We start from the raw sequence: 17064 nt of genomic DNA, 5'->3' as shown, positions 1-17064 counted from the left end.
CTGTATTCCCATAAGTAGTATAAAGCAAGTGTCTGTTTCTCAAACAAAACGGATTTTCTATTGCTGCTGCAATTTAGCTGGATTAATTTAAAAATAAAATACATAGCTTCCACAACCACATAAAATGAGTTTTGTCTCTGGTGAATTAGAATTAGTGTTCCACCAGATGAGGAGAGTAACATTTTAATGAAGTCTCCACCCTTAAGCAGCTCTCTGGAGAGCACACCCATGAATCTTAGTCAAAATATTTATGCAGACCAGCTGAGTTTCTGTTTAGTAACTTGGCTGCATGAGGAAGCTGTTACCTGTTACCTTTGGCAACTCAAACTCACATGTAACTTTTATAAAATGGAAGCCTTATTTATAGTCACTTATGAGAATGCTCACTCAAGTTTTCCGTTTTTTCTTCTTGGATGTATTTGAAACTAAAACTGTTTTCTTTTCAAGGGAGAGATTTACAGAATTAGTTTATTTACAACTATTCTATATTTTGAGCACAAATTACCTCGAAATGACCCCCAAATTCTTGCACAACTCTTGTTTTTTAGTTAAAATACACCATAAAGTTAATTTTCATATTATTTTTCATTGCCAGTGGCAAAATTTATTTAAATTAATTTGATTTGATTATTGTCATTTCAGACATTCATCAGCTTCCTATTAGAGTACTTCACAAATATTAATTACTCCTCAAAATAGCTCTGTGTCATGCCATTATGGAAGAAGTATCCCCTTTATGGAAGAATTATTTTGGCCAGATTTTCCAAAATTGGACTGTCATTTTAGGTGTAAAACTTAAGTCCTGTTGGGTTTGTATTTTCAGAATTATTAAACTTGTGTATCTCCTGTTGACTTGTGGTTGTCCACTGCTGAAAATTAAGTCTAAATATGTCACCTGAAACCCAAAGCATGAAGAGTCAGAGGCCACTTTAAAATGTTGCTCAAGTGTCTTGCCCAAAGTGGTGCTTCCCACCACAGCAGATATGTGTACTGTATCACTCTCGCCCACAGGTTGAAAGGAGGAATGAATTGGGATCCCTGGCAGTAAACCAGCCAATTTAGGGCTTGGGGAAGAGAAAAGGGGGGGCAGGGAGCCCAAGACTATGTGGCGGGGCAGGGGCAAGAAAAGCAGTGGGGAAGGGGCAGATGCTGCAGGGAGGGCTACACGCCACTGTCCTCCACTTCTCCTGCCCCCACTGCTTCCTCCCTCCTGACTGCTTCCATACCTGCTTTTCTACCGTCTGCCCCCCTGCCACTGCTTCTCCTAGTGCAGTGCACTGGGGAATACATTTTAAGATTCTTCTCCAATAACTAAGTTCTGTACATGGAATATTATAACAGATCTATATGGACATTTTGTTATAATGGAAATGGAAAAAAACCCCCTTTTCCATTTATAGACTCTAAATAATGGGGGGTGGATCATCTTAAATTCGAGGTCATCTTGGTTTTGGGTAAGTATATTAAGTTTTTCTTAATCTCATGACCCAGGTTTCTTACTGAGTCGCTATCCTACAAAGGAACTTTTCTAGTGTGTGGACTCCTGAATTGGTTCAAATGGTTCTGGCAGTTAGACTGCTTGGGAGTTTTAGTATAGCTCCAAAATGATGAATTGTATAGATCTATCTTTTAACCATGTAATGTGATGAATAATAATAAGAAATCTTACTGCTGGCTTCCACAGCAATCTTATATCTTTGTCCCTAATGGCAGATGGAGGTTTAAAGATCATACATCTAGAGAGCATGCAAACTTGGTACAAAGCTTATATGATCAGGTGTCCGGGATTTATTCTTGCTGAAAACCCTCTTTTCACAAGCTCATTAACAAGATAAATAGAAAATGTACAAGAAAAGTCAGACCTGGGAATGGTAACTTTTGGCATTCTGCTGTCTGTGTGTTTTCTGTGTCAATGTTTTTTGGACTGTTAATTTTAGTTGGTTTGCACTTCAGCGAGCCTTTGTTTTTGTACTGCCTGTTCTATATATGTGAACAAACATTGCATTGATACTATTGAATCTATATGCTGTTTTGAAAATGTAGAGCCGATTTGAATATTAAGGAGATCTGCTGAACTAAAATGGAAAGTGAATTGAAGAATGGTGTGGTAGCTAGGGGTTAGCTGGTCATTTGTGATAGTACTAGATTGGTATAATATTTATGCTGACACTAAAGCTGTAAATATTATTCATGGGATTGATTGGATTAAACAAGGTTTTTTTTTTTTTAAAAGAATGATTTTTTCTTCACAAAATCTCACAGAAGTATTCTTCTTCTGTGGAAGTTACTACAAAATTCATATGATCTGGTTTTTAATATTTGAAATGATCTTTGTGTGCTGTCTGATTTCCATTATTGTGAACACTAAGAAATACAACTTTTTCATCCTACAAAGTTGTTTGGCATAAACCTCCTTCTACTTTGGGCTCTATTCACCTGTCCCTTTTTCACCTTGATGAGACAAACTAGGCATTACTGTCCACATGCTCGGATTGCACCTACCTTACAATTGGTACTATAGAGCTGATAATATCCAGCCTATATCAATGATCTTCTTAGTCACTTAGGCTCTGGGAACCAGAGATGTTGACTGCATAATAAATTAGCCTAGTACCAAAAGTCCATGTATACTAGTTTATTCTCATCATAACAGGTCCAGAGTTCAAACCTGGATTTTGGAAAATCAAAGTTGATTCTGTAGCCAAAGAATCAGACTATTCGTTGGATCCAGTGCATTTAATAACAATAGTCTCCAGGAGGAATTGTATTTATTGTTTTTATTTAGCTAGTGGTCTGCTGTCTCTGCTGTTTGTTAGATGCCTCTGTGGTATGAACATGTTCATTAAACTGGTAACAACTGAATAAAGAGTCTTTATTCAAGAAATTCCTCATAAATCAGGAAACTAGATCAGAGAAATTCGTGGGTGAAATCCTAATTCCATGACGTCAGTGCGATTCTTGCCATTGATTTCAACAAGGCCATGATATCACTATATTTGCACATCACATTCCACTACTTCCAGTGCTAAGACAATATCTTGCTACACTTGAATCTGGTAAATCTGCAGCTTGTAGTTGTTTTAATAACAATAAAAATTTAAACCTGGGAAAGTGGTCATTTCTAGATATACATTCTCATGAGAGAGGCAAAAAAAATTTGCACAAATTATCTGACAGTATTGGGGTGAAAATATTTCTCCTGAGAATGTGAACGATGGTAAAAAAAAAAAAAAAAAGTGGTGGGGAGGGAGGTAGAGAAGCCAAGAATGCTATTCCTTCTCTCCCATTAATATGGTTTATATTAACTTGACTTGGCGTTGTATCAGATCCATAGCAAAAAACAAGAAATTCTTCCTGGAACAAAGGTGAGGGGGCAATGTAGAAGACCAATAGCAGAGGGATCTCAGAAGGGTCTGTGCCTTGTGTGTGTATTATAACTTGTTTGTCTACTTGTGAACACAGAAGGTAACCTAATTTACAACAGGAATTTTATGTTATCAATAAATGAGTTAGCAGTCATCTCTAATGATAATTATCTCACTAAACCTCTCCGTTTGCCATTTAAACAAAAGGTGATATGCTGCATCTCAGTCTGTTGGTCCCTTTGACTCTGTGTACCATTCTGCAACATTCAATTTCTTTTCCATTGTCACACTATCATCACTTCAGCAATTACTTTTGGTTTCCTAGACATTTATGCATGCACCGGTTCATCTATATTCAGGGTATTCTCCAGATAGCCTCAAATATTTTCAGATCACTTGGGGATGTAGCTGTCTATATGCTGTCCTCTCTTGCTTTTCCCATAAGAAGTACACTGTGGGAGATGGCACTTAATTTAACATGTAGTAAATTCCCATATTTCTTCCCAGAAATAGAAGAGTTGTCATTTTCTTTGATGTCAGCTTACAGCATCTTAGTGGTGTCCAGCCTGTTCTGTAAATGACTTTCAGCTGGACTCTTTTTAATCTCAGCTCTTTGGGAATTTTGTGTGTATCTGTGATATTTTGTTCATACTGTGCGTATATTATCTTAATCCCCACCCCTTCATTTGTTCTAGGGGGACTTATGGGATTCCTATAACTAATTGTCCCACTTTATAAAGAAAAAGTGCTCTTAAACAACCTGCCCGACCACCCCTCCAAAAAAACCCAGCCTCTGCTCCCAGCAAAAATTTGAGATCAGGAGACCTTTAGAGGCATACTACTTCTGGGTACATGTTGGTTGTACAATAGTCCCCAGTAGGCTGATGTTTTCTCTGTCTTTCCTAATAGGGATCATTTGCTAATATCTGTTTATTTCACAGCTGTGGTTTACTTTTTTTTCTCTCAATGGAAAGGCAGTGAATGATATGAGTAAAATGCCATTGATATTTTTATACAGCTTGAATGTATTGCTTCTGAATATATTGGTTTGGTAAGAAAAGTCCAGTTTCATCAAGATGTAAATTCAGAGCATTGCCTAATAACCAGCGTTTATAAATTTGTATGTCTTTCCTCACAAAGTAATTCTTTTCCTAATACTGGCAAGAACAAAAAGTATAAACAAAAGACCTGTAAAAGCAAAATTAAAAGAGAGTCAGAACTCTTTCCTGTTTTTTATTATTCCTTCACATAAAACTTTGTATATCATATTTTGTGGACTAGGTCTCTCAGATGCATTAATGTTGCCCTGGGAATGAATGAGTAAATGTAGTACAGTATTTGATAATTTATGGCCTGTTATCATGGAATCTTGCTTCATTCATTGAGTTCTAGATCATTTTGTGATCATACTAATCATTATTATGGTTTATCAGATGTTGAAAATGGTCAATTATTATTCATTTAAGCCTGTCCCTAGAATGCAAATGCTTGTACATTTCATTGAATGCAAATCAACGGTTCCTTTGAAGTTACTTGGAGTGCTCACCTATATAAAGTTCAGTATGTGTGTAAGTGGTTTCCAGGATCAGGTCCATGTGGACAATAATCAGTACCTGTAATACTGCCAGTGGGATTTTTATCTGAATGAGGAGGAGATAAGGCTTCCTGAATAGACAGTAACTTGGCTGCACTATGAATATTGCAAACTGAATAATTTTAAAATGGAAATTTTCCATCTGTTTCTCTTAGAAAACAAATAGAAATTGGCTGGCCTGCCTTTAATCTAGGCTCTGAGAATTTTTAGAGCCACTGGGCCAAACTCCTCCCTGGTGATGTACCTCAACAACTGTTTGAAAACCTTCTTTCCCTTTTAAATATTGAGTACCTTTTTCCAAAGTGAGAGTGCTTTTAGTGCCCTTCACATTTGAGGGGTGTTTAAATTACAGAATATGGCAGCTGTGAGGAAAGATTTTTTGACTGCCCTGAAAGCTGTATTAGTAAATCACATTCTTGCTCAAAAACTCCTAAGCAACAGAATAATATTCACTAGTTTTCTAATTATGTCAGCCAAATTACTTGCTATTTATCACACAAGAAATAAAATCCTTCCTGAACTGAAGTCCTTGAATAATCAAGTTAGAGTTGAAGCAGTCTGCAGGACCTGATTTTGTCAGATACTTAAGCTTCCTGGCTTTTCCATGGAAGCCTCTTTTCCAAATCCTGAGGAAGGTTAACTTCTTAGGATAAAGTTACACATCACACTTAGATCATACTAAGGGCATCTAAAAGGTGAGCACCTCTATGTTAAAGCTCATTAACTCATGCTATGTGCCCTCTGAGCATACCAAAGTTACAGCAGTTCAGGCAAGGGTTAACTCTAGGTCATGCTATCTAGTTCATGTTAGGACAACTTCAGACTGTACCATGGAGATAAAATGAGGAATTTGCATTCTTCCAGCATCCCAGGATAGAAACCTAGTAACATACAAAATTTGGGTTGGAAGGAACCTCAGGAGATAATCTAGTCCAACCTCCTGCTCAAAGCAGGACCATTCCCAACTATATTGTCCCAGCCAAGGCTTTGTTTAGCTTGGTCTTAAAAACCTCCAAGAATGGAGATTCCATCACTTCTCTGGGTAACCTGTTCCAGTGTTTTATTACCCATCAAGTACAAAACTTTCCCTAATAGCTAACCTAAATTTCCCTTGCTGCAACTTGAAAACAGTGCTCCTTGTTGTGTCATCTGCCACTACTGAGAACAGTCTAGCTCCATCCTCTTTCAAACCACCCTTCAGGTAGTTGAAGGCTGCTATTAAATGCCCTCTCAGTTTTCTCTTCTCTAGACTAAATAAGCCCAATTCTCTTAGACTCTCCTCATAAGTCATGTCCCCCAGCCCCCAAACCATCTTTGTTTCCCTCTGCTGGATGCTGTCCAATTTGTCCACATCCTTTCTGTAGTGGGGGGTCCAAAACTGAACACAGTACTCCAGATGTGGCCTCACCAGTGCTGAATAGAGGGGAATAATCACTTCCCTTGATCTGCTGGCAACACTCCTACCAATGCAGCCCAAAATGCTGTTAGCTTTCTTGGCAACAAGGGCACACTGTTGGCTCATATTTAGCTTATTGTCCACTGTGACCCCTAAGTCCTTTTCTGTAGAGCTAGCCAGTCAGCCCCCAGCCTGTATTGGTGCATGGGATTGTTCCATCCTAAGTGCAGGACTTGCACTTGTCCTTATTGAGCCTTATGAGATTTGTTTTGGTCCAATCCTCCAGTTTGTCTAGGTCTCTGAATCTTAACCCTACCCTCCACCAAATCTACTACTTCCCCCAGCTTGGTGTCATCTGCAAACTTGATGAGGGTGCACTCTATGCTATCTTCCAGGTCATTGGTGAATGCAGGCAAGAATTTTCCATGCCATGGAAAGGAGGGTGATACCTCAATAATTCCCACATACAGACTTGTTTCCTTTTTTGGAAGATAGACATGATATTGGCATTCCTCACTTCCCCAGGGATCTCTTCATTGTTCCAAATTCAAAGAATAAATTCATGGAGTCTTAGTACCAGTTTCTCACTGCCTGCCTTGTAGATGTCAGCATGTATGCCATCTAGTCAGTAGCCTTGTTCTTGGTTTTCTTGATGGCATACCAGACTTTATGACAGGAGGGTTGGTGAGGGGTCCCTTTTCAGGGTGTTGAGGGATAGAGTCAATGGTTATATTCATCACAGCTGACTTACCATTCAGGAGTGCTTCAAAGTGCTCTTTACATATAGCTTGGATAGATTCACTGTCTTTGAGGAGTGTTGAACTGTCCTGCAATTGCAGGCAAATAGGGCCATGGGAAATCATTCTGTAGATGGTTTTCATTGCCCAGAAAAAAGCTATCCATGTCATGTTTGTCACCACAGAGCTAATCTTTGTGGTTTCATTTGCCACCACTGATTTTTGATTTCCTGGATCCTCCTTTAAGCTATGGTTTTGAGGAAGTCTCTTTCTTCTGCTGAGATGAGGCATCATCTTGGCAAGAAGAATGATTCATTTTCCTGTCAAGGAGGAACTGGATCTTGGTGTCACTCTCCTTGATCCAGTCTTGGTGTCAAAGGTTGGTATAGCCAATGGATTCAGCACAGGCCAAATAGACAGTGGTTTTAAATATCTTCCAGAGTTCCTCAATGTTGTCATTTTTTGTGGATATGTCAAATAAAGGAGAGCTGTTTATGGAGACATCGCTGGAGATCCTTACAGACCGTTGGATCTTAAAGAGATTTGGTGTTGAGTCCTTCACATTGCTTATACCTGTTTTTGGTGTTTCAGAGCAAGCTGGATTTTCATATTGGATCTAACAAGATGGTGATCTGTCCAGCAGTACTTAAAAATAAAGGCAGCCCAGCCAGGGAGCACTGCAGGGCAGGCAGGGGAGTCTCTCCCTGGCATCTGCCAGGGGAAGGAGCTCCTGCCCAGGACAGCCACTCAGGGATGCTTGACTTTCTGATTTGCTCCCTACACTGAGGCCCAGCAAGGGGACTAAGGACCAGTGAACCCTGGCACAGACAGAGACTGTCAGGGTCCAGTTGGAGTGAGGTTATGCAAAGGCCTATGGGCAGCATCTTTATTCGTTTATATTTCCATCAAGGCATGGCAGGTGAGATGGAAGGCACCCTAGAGGCAGAGAGGGGCACTGTCATGGAGTCACTAGGGGACATCACAGCCACCCCTAGTACCCTGACGTGTTACAAGCAGTCATTGGATTCTTGCATGACTTGCATGATATGAACTTTTGTTTGATTACAGGCTGTAGAGTCATGCAGGAAAGAAACAGTATTAACCCTTAATGTGTGATAGCCACAGCATGTTTTAACTTTAACACCACTTAACATTCCATGGATTTAATATGGTCAAAGTGTAACGTGCAGCTTTGCCCTTATTTAGATTACCAACATTCTGGTTTTTTGTTCTTTATATAACAGTGCATTGAGCAAATGGAAATATTTTAAGAAGATCAGAGCAAGCTTCAAGAAATAAGAAAATGAATGTGCACCTTTTGAAAGATTGTTGGAGGGAACAAGGAAAAAGCTTGGAATAGGAAGAAAATATATAGATAAAAAAGTAAATAACTGTAATCTCAAAATAATCCAGCAAAACAGAATGGAGCAGGAGTATCACAGGAACTGAGCATACAAAGTTTCAAAATAGAAACGTATTAAGAAATACGATTTTATGTAAAAGAAGGCAACATATCTTATGCAATAAAAATTAAAAGTTAACTAAAAAGTAAAGATGGATAAAGAAAAAGAGAAAGAAACAATATAGCAAGGATAGTTGGCAAACTGAGCTATGTTTATGAAAATCTCTGAGTAAGGAAAGACCTAGATTATATCTGAAAATATCAGCAAGAGTATTGTTAAGCAAGAGGAGCTAGAAGGAAATGGTGGTGGGGATGGAGGAATCGATCATTCAGAACGTACGCCTTTTGAAGTAGTGATGCTCCTCTCTCTCCCAATATGGCTAGGCACACTGTAGATTTTCTGAGATGCAAAAGTACATAAATCGTTGAAGCACAATAAATTGTCAATAATAAAGGTTATAATGAATTCAGTTATAAAGATGTTTAGTACTGTATCAGATCTATCTGAATATTTTGTAACTGAATTTAATTTTCTTTTTATATTTCCTTCTTTATATTCTTGGACATAAGCAATTCTTTTTTCAAACATAAAGTGTTACCATTTTCTTTGTATTTCATACACTTCAGGGAGGGGTGGAAAGTTAAGACACGCTTCTATAAATTCAAGCACAGACATGGAAATCTAATATTTTTCTTCATACCCACTTGAACTCTATGTAAGCATGAAGGCTACTAAATGGTTTTCAGGATTTTGACACACAACTCTTCTCTTCACAAAGGCTGTTCAAAGCCATCCATTAGTGAACTCTGTGTACGTGTTAGCGGAGTACCACTCCACTTACACTCAAACAGAATTCAGTTAATCAAGATCACTGTTGGTATGACACAGTCATCAGAATTACACAAAACAGGCCCCCAAAATAGACTCTACATGTTACAATGCTTAACTTGTTACCTCAACCAGAATTCAGTTGATCAAGATCACTGCTGCTATGACATAGTTATTACAATGAGTTCAAGGTGTCCCCAAAACGTACTCTACAAATTGCAGTGCTTAACATGTTACAGATATTACCTCTTTAGGGAATAATAATCTTATTTTCTCATATATTATTTTTCAACAACATTATCCATGTTTGATAAGAATACTTTTAATGTATGGTGAGTTGAACTCTAAATTTTAGATATAAAGAAATCCAAACTCTAACAACCCATACAATTAATTGGGTGTACCATATGAGACACTTACCAGCTTTAAACAAATTTAGCTTGACATCATTTGAACACATAATTAGTAGAAAACATTTTGCTGCTTATATACATCGGACCTGCATATGTAATGAAAGTAGTCCTCTGTTACTCTAGGTTTAATTCTGCTATGCGTCAAGACTTACGGCCCCAACACAGAAAGGCACTTAGGGCTAGCTCCAAAATAATTATATAGGTGCTGAAAACAGGATTCAGATTTTAGGTTCTAAATCTGACATTGCAATTCAAAAAACAAAACAAACAAAAATCCCTGATCAGCAGCTGCCTGATTATGGATTTTCTTGGATAGCTTCAAATTCAATGACTCTGTCCCTGATAACTCCCTGACAAATACCACACGTTGAAAAATTGGTCCCAGATTGGCATCAGGCAGTGTCCTGCTGTGTCTGCTGAGAGGATGCAGCTTGATGCTGCCTGGCACTTTAAGAATACTGCTCTATATAATTCCTCCAGGTGGGGAGGAAGCCAGAAACAATCTCTTGAACAAGAGGTTCATACGGCACTGTGCCCAGGCTGATTAGCTCTGCCTCTGTTCTGTGTGAATGTGGCTATTCTAATTAGCTCTGCTGAGAGGCAGAGATAACTTACCTGGGCACAGTGCTGTGTGACTGTGGCTATGTTTCTTCAGGGTCAGGAGGCAGCTGTAGCTGAAAATTCCCTGAATGCCTATAATGTTTTTAAGGCATCAGTAGCTATTGAGCATGGGAGTTAGGGATACAGCATCAGAATTAGAACAGTTCTGGACACTGAAAGTGAAAGAGGAACAGTAGAAAAAAAAACAACCCTGGTCACACCCAGTTCACTCTCCCTTTCAGCATCTACTGTATGCCACTGCATGGCACAGGATCCTGAGCAAGATGAATCTATGGTCTGACCGAGTAAATGGCAGGTCTTATGTTTAGTTTCATAGTTTTATAGTTGGTAGGGTCGGAAGGGACCTGAGGCGATCATCGAGTCCGACCCCCTGCCGTGGCAGGAAAAAGTACTGGGGTCAAACGACCCCGGCAAGGTGTTCATCCAGCCTCCTCTTAAAGACTCTTAAAGGGTTCTTATGCTCTGAATGGCCCAGAAGTTCTTATGCCCAGAACTAGTTTCAGAAGCATGGCACCTGCCTGGAATCCAAGAATTAGGTAGACCAGCACAGACGTCCCTTGAGGGAGCCTCATCTATTAGGCATATGCATCAATGGGGCTTGTTAGGACGTCTGGGTTCTTGTGTCTATTCCAGTATTACCATTGGTTTTTATCCAATGGCTGTTTAATGTGTATATATAACTAGTCATGGGAGCAAGTGCTAGAACCTCCATGAGTGCCCTAATCATTGGCTAGCATAGGGTGAGGCATCTCTACCCTTCTTGTTGGGCAGGGTGGCACCTTAGATACTAGTGGTTATAGGGGCATGAGCTTTTGTGGCATCTGAAAATAGTTTGTTGCCTACAAAATCTTATTTCTCTGAACCAGTTAGTTTCCAAGGACATTTTTACATATGCTCTGGGGTGTGGGTGGGGTGTTTTAATTAGAATGTTGGGAGCCACTCTAATTAAAACGCCCACAGTGTCTTGTGTATTCAGTGTTCCACATTTCAAAATGGTGGCAGGGGCACTTTAACTAAAGCTGGTTTGATGAGCTCTGGTTAAAGCGCTCCCATGAACATTTTGAAATGTGGAGGTGCTGAATACATGAGATGCAGCAGCACATTGGAGCATTCTGATTAATTGAATCCACTCCAATACATTCTAATCAGAATCCGTTGTGCCATTGTACAGAGATCTTTTTCTCCAAGGAGCTGCTGGTGAAGGATACCATCTAAAAATCTGCTCCATTTAGGATGGAAACAGACATTGCCTTTTGTCACCTTTGGGTGCCAGTACACGAGCATGGAGGCTGCTCCAACGTGCTGTAATTACAGTGATTAATTACCATGCTCCAGCAGCCTCTTGCATCGTGTGTATCAACTTCCCCACACTTCAAAATGGCAGTAGGGGTACTTTATCTAAGTCTTGCTGAGCAAGCTTTATTTCAAGTCCCCCAACACCATTTTGAAGTGTGGGGTACCATTGTGAAGTGTGATGCATAAGATTAATGGGCACATTAATTACAGTGGCTCTTGGAGCCGCTCTAATTAAAACACCACCCCTTCACCCCTGGACCATGTGTAAAAGTGCTCACACTTTTTTTTATGGCAGTACAATTTTTTTATGGCAGCACAAAGGCCAAGCAAACAAACCATTCATATCCCTTGTCATATGACAAACTGTGGCCATGATGAAGGTGGTATCAATTTGTGCTATTTAGCAGTGAATGTGTGTTTACTTTATGGCAGGATGGTGCCAGGAGTCTGGAGCTGCCTCCATTTTCTAGCAGCTCTGCGCATAGCTTGTGGGACTTGAGGCTCTTGATCCTGCTGCATACCCCAGGAATTCCCATACAGGATTGGGCCCCTCAAACCTCTGGAGTCCCTTCCTGGGGTGTCTGGAGAGTGAGGACGGCTACAGGATGCCAGTGCTTTCTCCCCATAAACTAAACCAATGTCTGCTGCTAAATAGAGGCACAAATCGATACCACCTTCATCACATCCACAGTTTATGGCCAGATGCAACCCAACACAGCTGATCTGCTTCATTTGACTGTCTATTTCTAGCCTTAATGGCCTAAAGCATAAAAAGAAGTGTGGAGGGGCAGAGAGTGCCTCTAACAAAGGAACAGGAATGACACAGAAATGGGTTTAGCTCCATAGCCTTGTACATCCATAGTTTCATTATAGGTAGAATTGGAGGATCTGAGCAGATCATCAAGTCTGACCCCCTGCCATGGGCAGGAAAGAATGCTGGGGTAGGAGTGAGCATCACTTCCCTTGGAAGTTGGTTCCATATCCTAGCCACCCTGTGAAGCAGTACTTCCTGATGTCTGAATCTACTCTCGGTCAACTTATGGCCATTATTCCTTGTTACTGCTGTTAGTGCTTGGGGGAACAGGGTCTCTCCCATAGCCTGCTGGCCCCCTTGGCCAGTTTGTGATGGCTACCAGATCCCCTCTCAGCCTTCTCTTGTTGAGGCTGAACAGGTTCAGGTCCCGTAGCCTCCACTCATAGGGCCTTCCCTGCTGCTCTCTGATCATGCGAGTGGCCCTCCTCTGGACCCTTTCGATGCTGACCATATGAAGTGTGCACCCATGCCCTGAAGTGTGGCACCCAGGACTGGATGCAGCCTGACCAGTCTAATAGGAGGGGGAGGATCACCTCCTTGAACCTGCTTGTGATGCATCTGTGAATGCATGACAAGGTGCCGTTAGCTTTCCTGACTGCATCCCCACACTGTCAGCCCATGTTTATTTTGGCGTCAATAATGACTCCAAGATCCTTTTCTGCCTCTGCACTGATAAGAAGGGAGTTCCCCAGTCTGTAGGTATGCTGCTGGTTCTTCCTCCCCAGGTGCAGGACCTAGCACTTGTCAATGTTGAATTCCATTCTATTCTCATCTGCCCACCTCTGTAACCTGTCTAGATCTAGTTGCAGCCTGTCCCTCTCCTTCAGCGTGCCCACTTCTCCCCACACTTTAGTGTCATCTGCAAATTTGAACAAGGTGCTTTTCACTCCCTCAGCCAAGTCGCTGATGAAGATGTTGAATAGTGCGGGCCAGAGGACCGAGCCCTGGGGGGCCTCACTGCCCACATCCCTCCAGGTCAAAAAAGACCCCTCCACCACCACTCTCTGGGTGTGGCTCTCCAGCCAGTTTGCACCCCATCTGACTTTGTAGGCATCAATGCCACAGTCACCTAATTTCTTAATGAGAATGGGGTGAGAGACAGTGTTGAAGGCCTTCCTAAAGTCCAGAAAGACTATGTCCACCGCAACACCTGTGTCCAAGGATTTTGTGATCTGGTTGTAGAAGGCCACCAGGTTGGTCTGACAGGACCTGCCTGGAATGAATCCATGTTGGTTGCCCCTAAGCATGATATCCCCTATTGGTCCCTCGCAGATGTGCTCCTGGATCCCTAGTTCCCTGAATGAAAATGACAAGAGTAATTAATTTGTTGGTAATAATTGGAGACCTACCAAACTGAGGAAGCAAGTGGCTGATTTCGCAGGCAGATCACAGGGTCGGCTGCCATTTTCATGGGCTTATCTCAGCAGCCCCCCCTCCCCCCCACACCTCTGATTGGCTGAGGGGGCCCCAGTGTGCTGCCCCTTGCTGCTGATTGCTTAAGAGGGCTGTCCATCAAGTGGCTTTGCCCTTTACTGCTGATTGGTGAAATAGGGCAGGGCTGCATGACAGGCAGGCTTCTCAGCCAGTCAGCAGTGAGGGTTAGATACTCCACTTTTGTGTCAGCAGGCTGTGTAGAATGCTGCAGCAGCCATGAGGACTGCTGGCTCCCACTGAGGAGGCAGTATTTTATTTTGAGTATTTCCCCCCGCCACATATTTTGCAGGCATTGCCCAATTTCATGCCTAATTTAATGATTTTTGTGAAATGTCAAATATAGTAGGTGTGTAGCAATAATGCTAGAGGAGAGGCAGCATGGACTAGTGACTAGGGAAGTAGACCACACACCAGAACACCTTAGTGACCTTCTTGACCAGGGGTGGGCAAAATACAGCCTGCAAGGCCATTTTATCTGGCCCATGGGGCCTCCTAAAAAATTTAGAAAATTAATATTTATCTGCCCTTGGTTTTTTGTACTCCAACTGCAACTGTACTCCTCCATTTTTTACAGGAACCAAGGGCAGCAGGACCCAGGGGAAGCCCGGTGGGCTCCCACAACAGCAGGGCCCATCCAGCTCTGGGACCCCATGGGTGTCCTGGCAGCATTAGAACCTCAGGTATGGGTTGGGGGAGGGAGAGCAGGGGAGGACCCTGGGCAGGGAAGGAACCTAGGCATGGAAGGAGCCTGGGGAACAGTGGCCTGGGTAACAGCTGAGCACAGGGTGGGGAAAAGCGACTCCACCCCCACTCCATGCTGCAGCCTTTTCCAGCTTGCTTTGGGCTGCCTGTGCCTGCTCCAGACAGCCCCGTGGGCTGCAAGTGGCTGCAGCAGGGAGCACTGGCCATGGGGCAGGTAAGGGACCACTTCCCCCCCGTCCCACGCTCAGCACCACCTTGTAACCCAGCCCCACTGCCAGCCTGGGCCCTGTGCTGGCTCCAGGCTCACCTACTGGGACTCCATGTGGTGACAGCAGCTGCGGCTCCCCTGCTTGCCATGCTGGGCAGTGTTTGCCACTGCCACCTGTGGCCTATCCAGCTCTGGGTGGGCAGCAGTAGTTAACACTGCCTGGTGTGGCAAGTGGGGTGGCAACAGCTGCTGCTACTGATGGGCAAGCCCAGAGCTGGTGTGGAGCCCAGGCTGGCAGCAGGGCTGAGTTACAAGCTGGTGCTGAGTACGGGGAAAAGCGGTCTCTCGCTCGCTCCATGACCAGCGCCCCATGCTGTAGCTGCTTGCAGCTTGCATGGGGCTGCCTGTGCCTGCTCCAGACAGTTCTGCATGGGCTGCGAGCACCTGCAGCAGGGAGCACCAGCCATGGGGTGGGCGAGGGGCTGCGTTTCCCCGTGCTTAGCACCAGCTTCTTCCCTGCCAGCAACCCGGGGGTCGAGACTGTGCACTGCTCTCTGCCTGTACTGCGGGGCTGGGAGGCACTGGGAGTGAGCAGGTGCAGGAGCCAGCAGGAACGTGGGGCCCACACTGGTGTCCCGGGGCCAGTGCCAGTGGGGCCCAGAGCAGGGTGGCAGGAGCATGGGGTCCCAGCTGGCAAGGACTCTATGGAGCTGGGTCAGCTCCTCCCTCTCCCTGCTGGTGCAACCAGCCTGGCTCCACAGACCCCTGCCAGCCTGTGCCCTGCTTTGGGCCCCACCGATGCTGGCTCTGGGACATTGGTCCCTAGATGGTGACCAGGGGGCGGAGCACCTGTCAAGGGGTGGGGCACGTGTCAAGGGGTAGGGCTACCCATGCGGCCCTTGACAGCCTCCAAAACTGTATAAGTGGCCATCCACCTGAAATAATTGCCCGCCCCTGTTCTTGACTCTTCTATTGACCAGTGTGTCCCATGGGACAAGTAAGTCTTACCTCTATGCTTCATATTCCACAAATGGGGATGATCCATAGTTTCATAGTAGCTAGGGTTAGGAGGGACCTGAACAGATCATCTAGCCTGACCCCCTGCCACAGGCAGGAATGAATGCTGCGTTCACAAGACCCCAGACAGGTGATCATGTAACCTCTTTTTGAATTTGCCCAAGGGAGGGGCAAGGACCACTTCCCTAGGTAGTTGGTCCCAGATTCTGGCCACTGTGACTGTAAAATGTTGCTTCCTGATTTCTAACCTAAACCTATTCTCCATCAGCTTATTCCCATTGTTTCTTGTCACCCCAGGTGGTACTGGGGAGAATAGGGCTCTTCCTATATGCTGATAATCTCCCCTGATGAGTTTGTGGGCAGCCACCTCAGCCTCCTCTTGTCGAGGCTGAACAGGTTCAGGTCCCTCAGTCTCTCCTCATACGGCCTGTCCTGCTGCCCTCTCACCAAATGGGTGGCCCTCCTCTGAACTCTTTCCAGGCTGGCCACATCCTTTTTAAAGTGCGGCGCCCAGTACTGGATGCAGAACTCCAATTGAGGCCTGACCAATGTCACATAGAGCAGGAGTATTACCTCTCTGGACCAGCTTGAGATGAATCTTTGGATGCATGACAAGGTATGGCTGGTCTTGCTGGCTGTGGTGTGGCATTGGTGGCTCATGTTCATCTTGGAGTCGATAACGACTCCAAGATCCCTTTCTGCCTCTGTGCTTTCAAGGAGGGAACTCCCCAGCCTGTATGTATGCTGTGGATTCCTTCTCCCAAGGTGTAGCACCCTGCATTTGTCTACGTTGAACCCTATCCTATTCTCATCTCCCCTCTTTTATAGTCTTGTCTAAATATATTTGCAGCCTCTCTCTCCCTTCAAGTGTGCCCACTTCACTCCACATCTTGGTGTCATCAGCGAACTTGGACATAGTGCTTTCAACCCCTTTGTCCAAGTCACTGATGAAGGTGTTAAACAGTGGGGGCCTGAGGACTGAGTCCTGGGGGTCTGCAGCACTCACATCTTGCCAGGTTGAGTATGACCCAACCACCACTACTCTCTGGGTGCACCCCATCAGCCAGTTTTTACCCATCCAACTGTGTAGGCATCAATGCCACAGTCGCTTAATTTATTAATGAGAATGGGGTGAGAGACAGTGTTTAAGACCTTCTTAAAGTCTAGAAAGACTACATCCATGGCAACACCATCATCCAAGGATATAGTTACCTGGTCATAAAAGGTAATCAGGTT

At 43.5% G+C, this 17064-nt stretch overlaps 1 protein-coding gene across 11 annotated transcripts in view; it reads left to right on the top strand.

The window, feature by feature from the left end:
- DNTT (DNA nucleotidylexotransferase) overlaps positions 1-17064 on the top strand; it is a 332847-nt gene that overhangs the window by 226438 nt on the left and 89345 nt on the right. The gene's annotated exons all lie outside the window — the stretch shown is intronic.

The sequence above is a fragment of the Crocodylus porosus genome, unplaced genomic scaffold (genome assembly GCF_001723895.1).
Source record: "Crocodylus porosus isolate Cpor-Errol unplaced genomic scaffold, CroPor_comp1, whole genome shotgun sequence".
NCBI classification, from domain to species: Eukaryota; Metazoa; Chordata; order Crocodylia; family Crocodylidae; genus Crocodylus; species Crocodylus porosus.
This window is presented reverse-complemented; position numbering and strand designations above follow the sequence as displayed.